This window comes from Empidonax traillii, unplaced genomic scaffold, assembly GCF_003031625.1.
Source record: "Empidonax traillii isolate 1590-97213 ecotype Southwest subspecies unplaced genomic scaffold, ASM303162v1 scaffold449:size826340, whole genome shotgun sequence".
Lineage (NCBI taxonomy): Eukaryota > Metazoa > Chordata > Aves > Passeriformes > Tyrannidae > Empidonax > Empidonax traillii.
The window spans coordinates 57,950-67,915 of record NW_020955642.1 but is presented as its reverse complement, the minus strand read 5'-3'; positions in this window follow the sequence as shown (position 1 = coordinate 67,915).

Genomic DNA, 9,966 nt, shown 5'->3' with positions numbered 1-9,966 from the left:
CAAGGTTTACCTCCAGAGCTATGGCTCACCCAGTGATCTCTGAAAGACAAGCCTTTTTGAATACTTTTAAATGTTTATGTATATTATATTTGCATAAATGCCTTGTTTTTCTTGAAGGAAAACAGAAGGTAAATCCACAGTTTCATGGGAAAAAGATTTAGTCTTTAGGCTCCAATTCAGCAATCTATGACTATGCAACAAAGCACTTTGGCACGTGTTTAATGTCAGGACCTGAAGCATCTGTTTTAATATGTTGCTGAATTGGGGCCTTAAAGCTCAAGCAGAATCTTGGATCTCGTATTTTAAGAGCTGTGTAAAAGTGGTGTTCTGATATTAAATAAAAAACATATCATACTTTCAGCATCAGTGGGAAACTGTTTGCATTGCCCCAGAGGTGATAAAAATAATTTATGGACTCAGTATTTTTCACAACAAGGAAATGACCTCAGCTTTGGCAATCTGAGGTAGTTAGTGAAGCTTTTCTGCTACATTTATAGATCTACTTGAGCTACATATTCTTTGACCTGTATTTTAGATTTATTGGCAGATACATAAGTCACAGTAAATAACCTAAAAAGCAACTGATGCTGTGTGCATTTTGTGCATGGACTGATTGACAGATTATGAGGGGCTCCTTCTTCACAAGTGATTGAGACTTGTGCCCTTGCTTGTTATAAATGTCTGCTGGGGTGCCATGAGAATTTTTTTAACCAAAAGTTCAAATACAACAGGAAGATTAAAAGCATATTGATACTATAGGATGTGTAAATATGGGCTTGAAAAGAAAATATGTACTTATGCATGCAGTGCAAGAGAAATCAAACTCTTGGGAGCAGCCTTAAAGCCCTCTCTTCTCTGGGGAGTCCCACTGGTTTGGTACGTCTCTTAGGAACAGGAGTGCAGAGTCCAAGTTTCTGTTGCAGAGCATTAATGGTTCAAAAAAGAGGGAAAAGAAAGGTTCCTCTGGTATGTTTTCCTTCTGCTATGTCAGTACTCACATTGAGATGAGCACTGTAAACAGCTGAGGACTTCACCCACAGCTTGCTTTTGTCTTGAAAGGTTTTGAAATGAAGATTTGGGCCTTGAATGAAGATTTGGGCACTCCTCCAGTGCTTTGCATAGCCCTACTGGACTGAGTAATTATCTCTGTATGTGAAGAGGGAGAGTCGAGCTGGTGTTCCTCAGGTGAATCAAGCCCTGAGCAGTAAATAAGGGAAAAAGATGCTGTATTTGATGGCCTGACATCTGATTGGAAATCATAGACCCCACAAGTATGTTTTTTTCATGACATTGCCATGGAACTAAGATATTAATGACATCACATAGATATGCCTACTATGATTTCATCCCTTTTTTACTTTAGGCAAGGAAGTTAAAAGTTACAATCAAATATCTATACTGACATCTCCATTATTTGCCTTCTGGAAATTGGAAAAAAACCCACCACCCTCTGCCATCCTGCCACCAGAAGGGAAGTTATTTTAAAGTGTAAGACAGAAGTGTAAAAGTTTACTCTCAAACTCTTGGTTCTTGTGGCTTTAAACTGATATCTTATTAACCCTTTCACACACTTGTTTTAGCAGTAAAAAAAAATTGGCAATACAAAAGTTTTAAAGAACCCATGGCGATACACCCTCATTTTCTCAGATGTAGCATAGGATACGTAATATAGAGTAAAAGTTTACTCACTTGAAACTGAGCTTCATCCTCATCTGTTTAGCTATGCATAGGTTTTAAATATGGATGTAAGAAAGAAATGATAAGAGATTTTATCTGTATCACCAAAGACATCACAAAGTAAACATGACTTGGACTACTAACAGATATGGATGAATTAATAATATCTTCTACCTCTTGAATGTGCTACGGGAGACCTGTGCATTGGAAATTAACCTTGCACTGTCTGAATATGGACAGAGCTCTGTGAGCTCTGCAGCAGCACCACCCACCAGGCAAAGCACGTTTTCTCGACCTATTTCCCCTCATTTGTTTAACTTCACTGCCATCTGCTGTTAAGGAAGGGAAACTGGTCCACAGGCCCGAGAAATAGCTGTGATGTGTCCAGGTATGACTTGCCATAGCACTTCCAACGTTTACACATTTTTGATGTGCTGTAAAGGACATCAAAGGAAGGAAATAGTTGTCTGTAAGGTTTGTGTCCCACAGGACACTTTGCTACCGCTACCATTGCCATGAGCTCTGCTAATAGGCCAGAAGATGCTGTGTCCTACTGAATTAAGTGTTAAAATGGCCCCTGACTAGATCCAAGGCAAGCCTGGCCGCTCGCAGATTGCTGCTGATTGTCATCCTGTGCATCCTTATACCTCATCCAAGGGACTGTTTTATCACTGATACACTTTGTGAAGACCCCAGTGACACCAACAGAAGTAATGCCTTCATTATTTGGGCACGTTTCCCTTCAGCTTCTTCCTCCTCTTCTTCTAGAGAGGAAGTCTTCCTCATCTTCTTTTTTACAGCACTATTGCCCTATGTTCCTTCAAACAGATCCTGGGAAATCCCATCTTCTCCACATAGCTTAAAAGAATGTAAAAAAACAGCTTGAAAAGTAATGAGTAATTATAGCATCTCTCATTTCGTGCAGAGAGGACTGGAGCAGATGGATCACCAGCTCTTCTCATTCAGTATGTCAGGTCGTTCCTTCCAGTGTAATTACTTGATGCTGGTATTTTCACTGCATTGAACAAATAAAATAACTCAGTATGGGTAATGGGTTGCATCTAGAAAAAAAAAAAAAAAAACAAAAAAAACAAACCAAAAAACAAAACCTGACCAAACAACCCCCCCTAAAAAACACCCCCAAACTGTATATGTATATATAAAGATTATGAATTACAAATACAATTTAGTTATGGAAAAGATGTTAAAAGTGGAATATATTCTACTAGTGATGGGAACAGTTAAAGATAGGAAGTCTGTAAAAGCATGACATTTTCTATTTCTTCCTAGGTACGTGTATCCAGCTTTGACTCAATTACTTAATCCTTTGGCCTGGTTCAATATAAAGCAACAGAAAACTTTGCTTTAACCACAGCAGGCTTTGGCTGAGACCATCAGTAAAACTGCTGTGGAATATAAAGTGATATTTGAAGATTAACCTAAATACTGTGTTTAGATAGTTCATCTGATGGCCTTGAATGGTAAATGATGATATTACAGTTCTATACATTTACTACAAATAGTATATTTTTAATCTGCAATGTCAGGAATAGGTTCTTGTCAGTAGCAGTTTACTACTCTGGTATTAACTCTTTCCCCATTGCAATGCTTTTTCAATCTCCTTGCTTTTCTGATTTTTTCTTCTAGTTACTAAAAGGCTTGATATTCAGTACATCTGTAGAAAAAGCAAGATTCAGCCTATCTCTCCTTACACCCTAGCAATAAAATTGCATTTCAGTCCTGATCTCAGAATATCTGTTGCTATCAAAGCTAAGTTATGAACTATATGGCAGAGAAAATGTAGCTCGATTTTTAGATACTGTGTTAAGTGCAGACATGGCACAAGCTAGAAAAATCTTATTTTGCCTTATAAAAGGAGTGAATTTGATGTGGAATTGAAGAAGCATGAGAATGGAACACCAACATACCAGTTCTTAAGTAGAAGAACATCCCTCAGGGCAACCAGATTTGCATGAAAAAGTCTAATCCAGCATTGTTAGCACAGGAGTGTGTTCTGGTGGGCAGAATGTATTAACAGGCATATTCATGTCCAGGCCTCATGAAAAATCTTGGTATGAGACATGGAACAAAATACTCTGAAAATGAAAGAGTTAAGGAAAACACTTTGGAAAGAGGTTGGACTAGAGCTGACCACGGTCAAAGGCCAGAGATGCTAGATTTTTTTTCTTTATGTTTTATTTTTTCATTAAGTGTTTAAATACTTATCCTGACTCAAACCCTTTCACCATGCATTTCTTCATTTCCTCAGTTTCTCCTATGAAACATAGATATTCTCCTGTGAACACCCACTCTTTTGCACAACCATCCATCATATATGCAGGCAGACTTTCATAAACTCAAATCTCTTCAGAACTGACTCAACATTTGAAATTCTGCCTGTTGGAAAGTTCATGGGAAATCACTGGCACTTGGTACTTCTGACTTAGTGCCTGGCATGAGAGCCACTGCTTGCCTTCTCACTTTGGAACTCCCAGTCCACTTTGTCTTACTGAAAGCAGACTTGGCTTTTCTCTCCCACACAGACCAGCACAGACTTATTTTCTCTGAGCCACTGTGAAACACACTGCTTCACTTCATACACACTTCCAGAAATAAAGGCAGGCGAATCCTGATGTGATGTTCTGATAGAGCATATGCAGCTCATTTCATCCCACTTTCAAAACCAAAAAGTGGCAGGATTTCTTTTTTTTTTTTTTTTTGGCTACACAAAGGGAAACGCATAGCAGATGGATCAACTACAAGACAGCCAGTGAGGGAAGCAAAGACTGACAAAAAAGAAAATGCATTGTCAGATTTTTCTTTAAACCTGCACATAAAAAAGGAATTGCGCAAGAGAATCTCGCCAGAAGAGATGATGACAGAGAAGTGGCTTTAAGCTCAGTAGAATAGTCAAGGTAAAAGGTTAATTATTCTCTCAGTGGAAGTTAAAGTGCCTGAATTAATGGGTGCAACTGCACCTCCTCCGTTAGAAGCAGCTCCTGGATTCAGTCATTTCTGCTCCATGTGGACTGTGCTGAACTGCCAGTTTATAGAATTGCTCTATGTTCCCTGCTCAGCCTCCCACCAGCCCCAGGCTTCCCAAAGTGGAAGGAAGTTATGTCTGCTAACTCCATCTGCAGGGAATGGACAGTTTTATAGAATGGCTTTTTAGTTTGCAAAAGTCTAAGTCAAAGACAAACAATATATCTCTGCAACCACAGGGCATCACAGCTTGAGGTACAGTAAGTTCTCAGAGCAGGGCCAAGAGATGGGAAGCTGGAAAAGGTTATATTGCATACAAAGAGACTGATTTAGGAGAGAAGATATAGCTGTACGTGTATTTCCTATAGTAAGCAAAAGCAACAGAGATCCCAAGAAAGAAGTCATCAGCAATGGGAAGCAGAGCTTCCTGGAGCTTTTAAAGCTTTCTTTGTGAATGAGCTGTGCTTTTAATGGCCATTCTGAACAAACCAGACTGGACACCATATGACATATTCCAGGTGTTTGTGTACCTGTAGGAACTTTCCTCTTAATTTCAAAAGTCACAGAAGTTGCAAGGCATCATTTCCAGCTTCTCTTTCTAGATGGTATAGTCTCTGATATCAAGGAATGCTTTGGGGATAAGCAGTATAACTCCAAACATATTACTTCCAGCCTTTCAAACGCACAAGAATATGATCTACAGGAGACAGTGGAGAAATTGGTAGGAGAATTCTACGACAAAAGACTTCATTAGCCTTGAACTGCAAAAAATCCAGCAGTCACTGGAGTCAGCCAAACTGCTGCTCTTGAGTAGACTGATAAGAAAAATGCTGACAATCTTGGAGGCAAATCTTTGTCCTAAGTGGCCCTGCATAAAGGATGTGAAGCTGTGTAATAAGACATTGCCAATTCTCCTTGTTTTTATTATGAGCCTTGCAGTATTTGATGTTTGTTTATAGCCCAGCTCCCAGAATCAAGAGATTAGGTGACAGTCTCTCTTTAATTAAGAAACAAAGGTTTCCTTCATTTTGTGTTGCTGAAAAAAAAATATTTCCACGGGTGCAACCCCCCCCAAAAAAAAACCCGCACTAAAACAGATAGAAAAACCTTCATATTGATATATTGATATATGATTATATTAAATTATCTGATTGAAGTTGATTACATTATGTATGAAGACTGAATTTTTAATGTTCGTTATTTAGTAACACTAATAATGCTAAACCTAATGGAGGCTTTCTCTTTATTTTGCATGTAGTCCTACTAGGTGACTTCTTAACAACTAAGCTGGATCTAGGGGTCTTCTGGGCTTGGGCCTCTCTTGTCTTCTATTTTTGGCTTCTGAGACTTTTTTTGACTCTAAGAAGCCTTAGAAGTCTTGTACAAATTGAAAGCTAAATCTTTTGGAGATGTAACTTTTTCCTCCCTCACTCTTTTGGGCAATAATGGACCTGGTTTTTAAGTTAACATTCAATATAGGTTATTTTCCTCTGAATTATCAACTACTAAAACCTTCCTCAATATTCCTCACTGCACAAACAGCAGACTTACCAGTTGAGTGTTTCTGCTACAGAATGTTCAACAATCCTAAACAAATCCTAACACTTTTTGATGGCATCACTACCTGAATATAGATTTATCACCCCACTGCTGTGAGATGCTGGGAGGAAACAGGACATCACTTTTCTTTCATGATAATCATGGTATGCTCTGTGCTGGCTTATTCAGATATGCTGCTCAATTTTATTCTAGGCGACATTCTGATGATTTTCTTTACACTTTGGGGATGCAGTGCTATATTATTGTATTAAATAAAAGATTAAATCACTATTATGTGAACCAGGTTCATATGATGAATTAGAAAATAATATTGTAATTATATGACCACTTTTTTCATTAATTATATACTTGAGTCCCATGTCACAGTTAAGAACTTCCATGGTTTCAACATTCTTGACCTTTACCTAGTTTTTGGTGAGGTTCTCTGATGTCTAGGGAGTTTGCACAGCTTTTGAAGTGTAAGAGTTAGTCTGCACAAAACACAGCCTTAGAAAACCAGTTATTTGCAGACTAAAATTCCAGAAAGTGTTTTCTAAGCTTATTGTAACTACTAACTGCTTTTATTAATTCCTAACTAAACACACATTAACTTGACCTTCAATTTAAATGACATGGGTGCCATCATCATTGTGGAAAAAAAAAATGTTCAGAAAAAACCACGTATTTTATTTGTTAGCATGTTTGGGTTCAATTTGTGCTGAAATTAGCTATGATTTGCAAATAATAGTCAGGTTAAGATCTAGCATTTTTCCTTACTTCTGAATAGCTAGAATGGTAAAAGGTAATTCATTTTTCTTCATAATTGCTTCTGTGGAAAAAGAAAATCTTTGAAAAGATAGCTAAGCCAAGTTTCTTGAATGCTGTAAGAAAATACTTGGATCACACACAGAAAAGCCTTGAAATGTCCAGTGCAATAAAACTTGGGACTGCATTTCATGGTGCCCATAAAACCTACTCCAAAGCCTCCTAAAAAATGTCTCAGAACAATTCATAAAGTCTTTGATTCAAATTACAAGAACTTCTCAGTGATTTAAGGGACAGTAGAAATAAGGTCACTGTCAGCCCTGATTTGTTTTCCGAATGTTCACTGCTGTATTCCTTATGCATAATTGAATAATGAATTAAAACCCATTGAAACACACCGAGGCAGGCTTTCCAAAGCACAGCACATCAGGAATGTATTTTCTAATGGCAGCAGAATACGGTGAAGTGCCTGGTGTCACCAGATGGTGCTCTTCCACCATTTGTCAAAGTGTTTGCCTGAGAGTAAGCAGGATTTGATTCTTAAAAAACACCTGTGATTCTAATGGCAGTTTTGGATTATGCCAGAATCCACTGCTCAGAATTAGTCTGAAGATGGAGGGAGTGTTAGTGAATGCTGGCAAAGTTTGCTTTTCATTTAGGGTTAAGTTGCAGTCAGGTTAAAATTCCTAAAAATTGCTCGGTGGGGCTCTTTCATTTCAGAACACACACATGTATAAATTACTCAAGTTAAATTTTATGTGTACCCAGACAACCCACAACATTTATTTTCTGCAGGCTATTTTCCTTTTTGCTTAGCTCTCTTTAAGGTTACATAGCCAGTGCTCACCTTGTATATCTACCTTTCTGTCTCTTCTACCCCTACATTACTGATACTTTCTCTTGCTCCTCTTACCATTTCTCTGCCTTTTCAATTCTCTTTCACAGAAATCCACATGGAAGAAGAAAAGCCAAAAAAACCTCCCCCACCTTGGATCATCATTCTGTTGGGAGTGAGGTGTCCCTGCGAAAAGTCTGTTACTGTGTCAGATTATCTCACTCCACAAGGAAATTAACAGTTCATTCTTACAACTCTTTTAAGTTAAGGATATACCACATTATTATGACATGTAGAAGGTAAAATCTAAATTCATATATTTTGCCTTAAAATGCTACAGTGCAAATATATATATATCTGCCCCTTTGTAAGGATTTGCAAGCCAGTAATCCAACTACCTACAGTCTTTTGTTCTTTGAACATCAAATAAATCTCACAGGTGATTCTGTTTGAAGAATTTTTATCTTTTAAAAGTATATTATAAATTACTGGGCTTTTTGTTTTCCAACAGTTCCAAATCAGATTTGCTCATAAATAAATATAAAAACAAAGCAAAACATTTCTTCACTGTGAGAGCATCACAGACACAGCTGTGATCTGAAATTTAATATCCTGGCCCAAATCAAGGACTTACTGTGCAAGGGTTCTCATTTTCTTTGTACCTGGTCAGGTAGAGGCTCAGTGACCCAGACTTAATTAGTTGTTCCATAAAAGACCTCTCCCATAGATTAATTTCTTTTGAGTGTAACAGCTACAGATGACCTGAAACTTTCAGAAGAGAAGATATGTAAAGGCATTGGCCTTCCCTATAGGTAACTACTCTTTGTCAGGGTGTGCTGTGCCTGTTCTTGCCTGAACTTTCGAATGTGTATCCGTGTAGAAACCCAGAAACTCCTCAGTAGCCCAAGTTTTCACAGCAGCACACTCTGAAAAACAAGCCTCTCAAAAGTTTCTCAAAAACTGAAGTAGCCAGAATGACTAGTTACTTGAATATTCTGATTACAGCCTTTGAGTGATGTGATCAAAATCATGACAATACAAAAAGAGAAGTTTGGTAAAAACTTTAGTATTCATCAAATATTTTGTTATAATATTCTTTTATTCTTGAGACAGACTCATATGAGACTTTGCACAAATGACCAGCCACCAATATTGTCAACTTCTGTCATGTAGACCATGAGGGAGCTGTGCTTTTTTTTCTTATCAAAGCCTCAATATTTTCACTGTCCTTTCTTCTACAAATTCCACAGGCCATCAGGTCTTTTCTCTTCCTCCTGCTTTAAAAAGGAACTACTGTGTGGCCCTTTGCTAACTACATCACCAAGATGACCATGAACAGGAGCTTCTTCTCTTTCCACATTCATTACTCTCACCTGTTTTGTCTGTGTTTGCCTTGGATTTCGTTGGGATGAACTAACTGGTAAGTGAGCTAAAAATGCTCATGTCCATATTGCCAATCTTAATAAAACAATATTAAAAATTACACAAACATAATTTTCAAGGAAAAAAAATGTTTTCTTGTCTGTCTGTCTGTCTGTTTTAAACTATTCATGCTGAGAATAGGAATTGTTCAGAGGAGAGACTGAACAGGACCTTGGCTGGACTGGACCTTCTATCTGTCACCCATGGATAGGATAGTGGGCATGTTTAAAACATCACTATTTACTGTTATGTGCAATTGCTGAAAGGGCACAATACCTTGCAAAGCATATCAGCCCATTTGATGGGATGCAATGGTCTGCTGCAGCCCCTAACAGTGGCTACTGTAACAGGTCTGTGACTTTTTCATTTCACAGTGCACAGTCTCACTTCCACTGATGATGTTTGGGAATTTGCAATTGCCTATTGAATAGTTCCTTATGCCTATAACATCTCAGGAAGTAGGTGAAAGGGAGCTGAACTGTAAGGAAACAGGACACAACCCAGACAACAAATGAAAAGAAATGCATGCAGAGGAAGATACTGCTGCTGTGACCTGCAGTATTGCTAATTCCAGAAACCGGGATGAAAGCAAGGAATCATTTCATTAGGGTTCAGGATGGAAGTGATCTCTGTGCTGAAGCTGCCAGGCAACTAAATGCCTTGAAAGCAGAGCTCATCCAAGATATGAGCAACAGAAGACCTAGCAAAATTTGATACTGACTTTGGAAGATGTGGGTTTAGTTCCC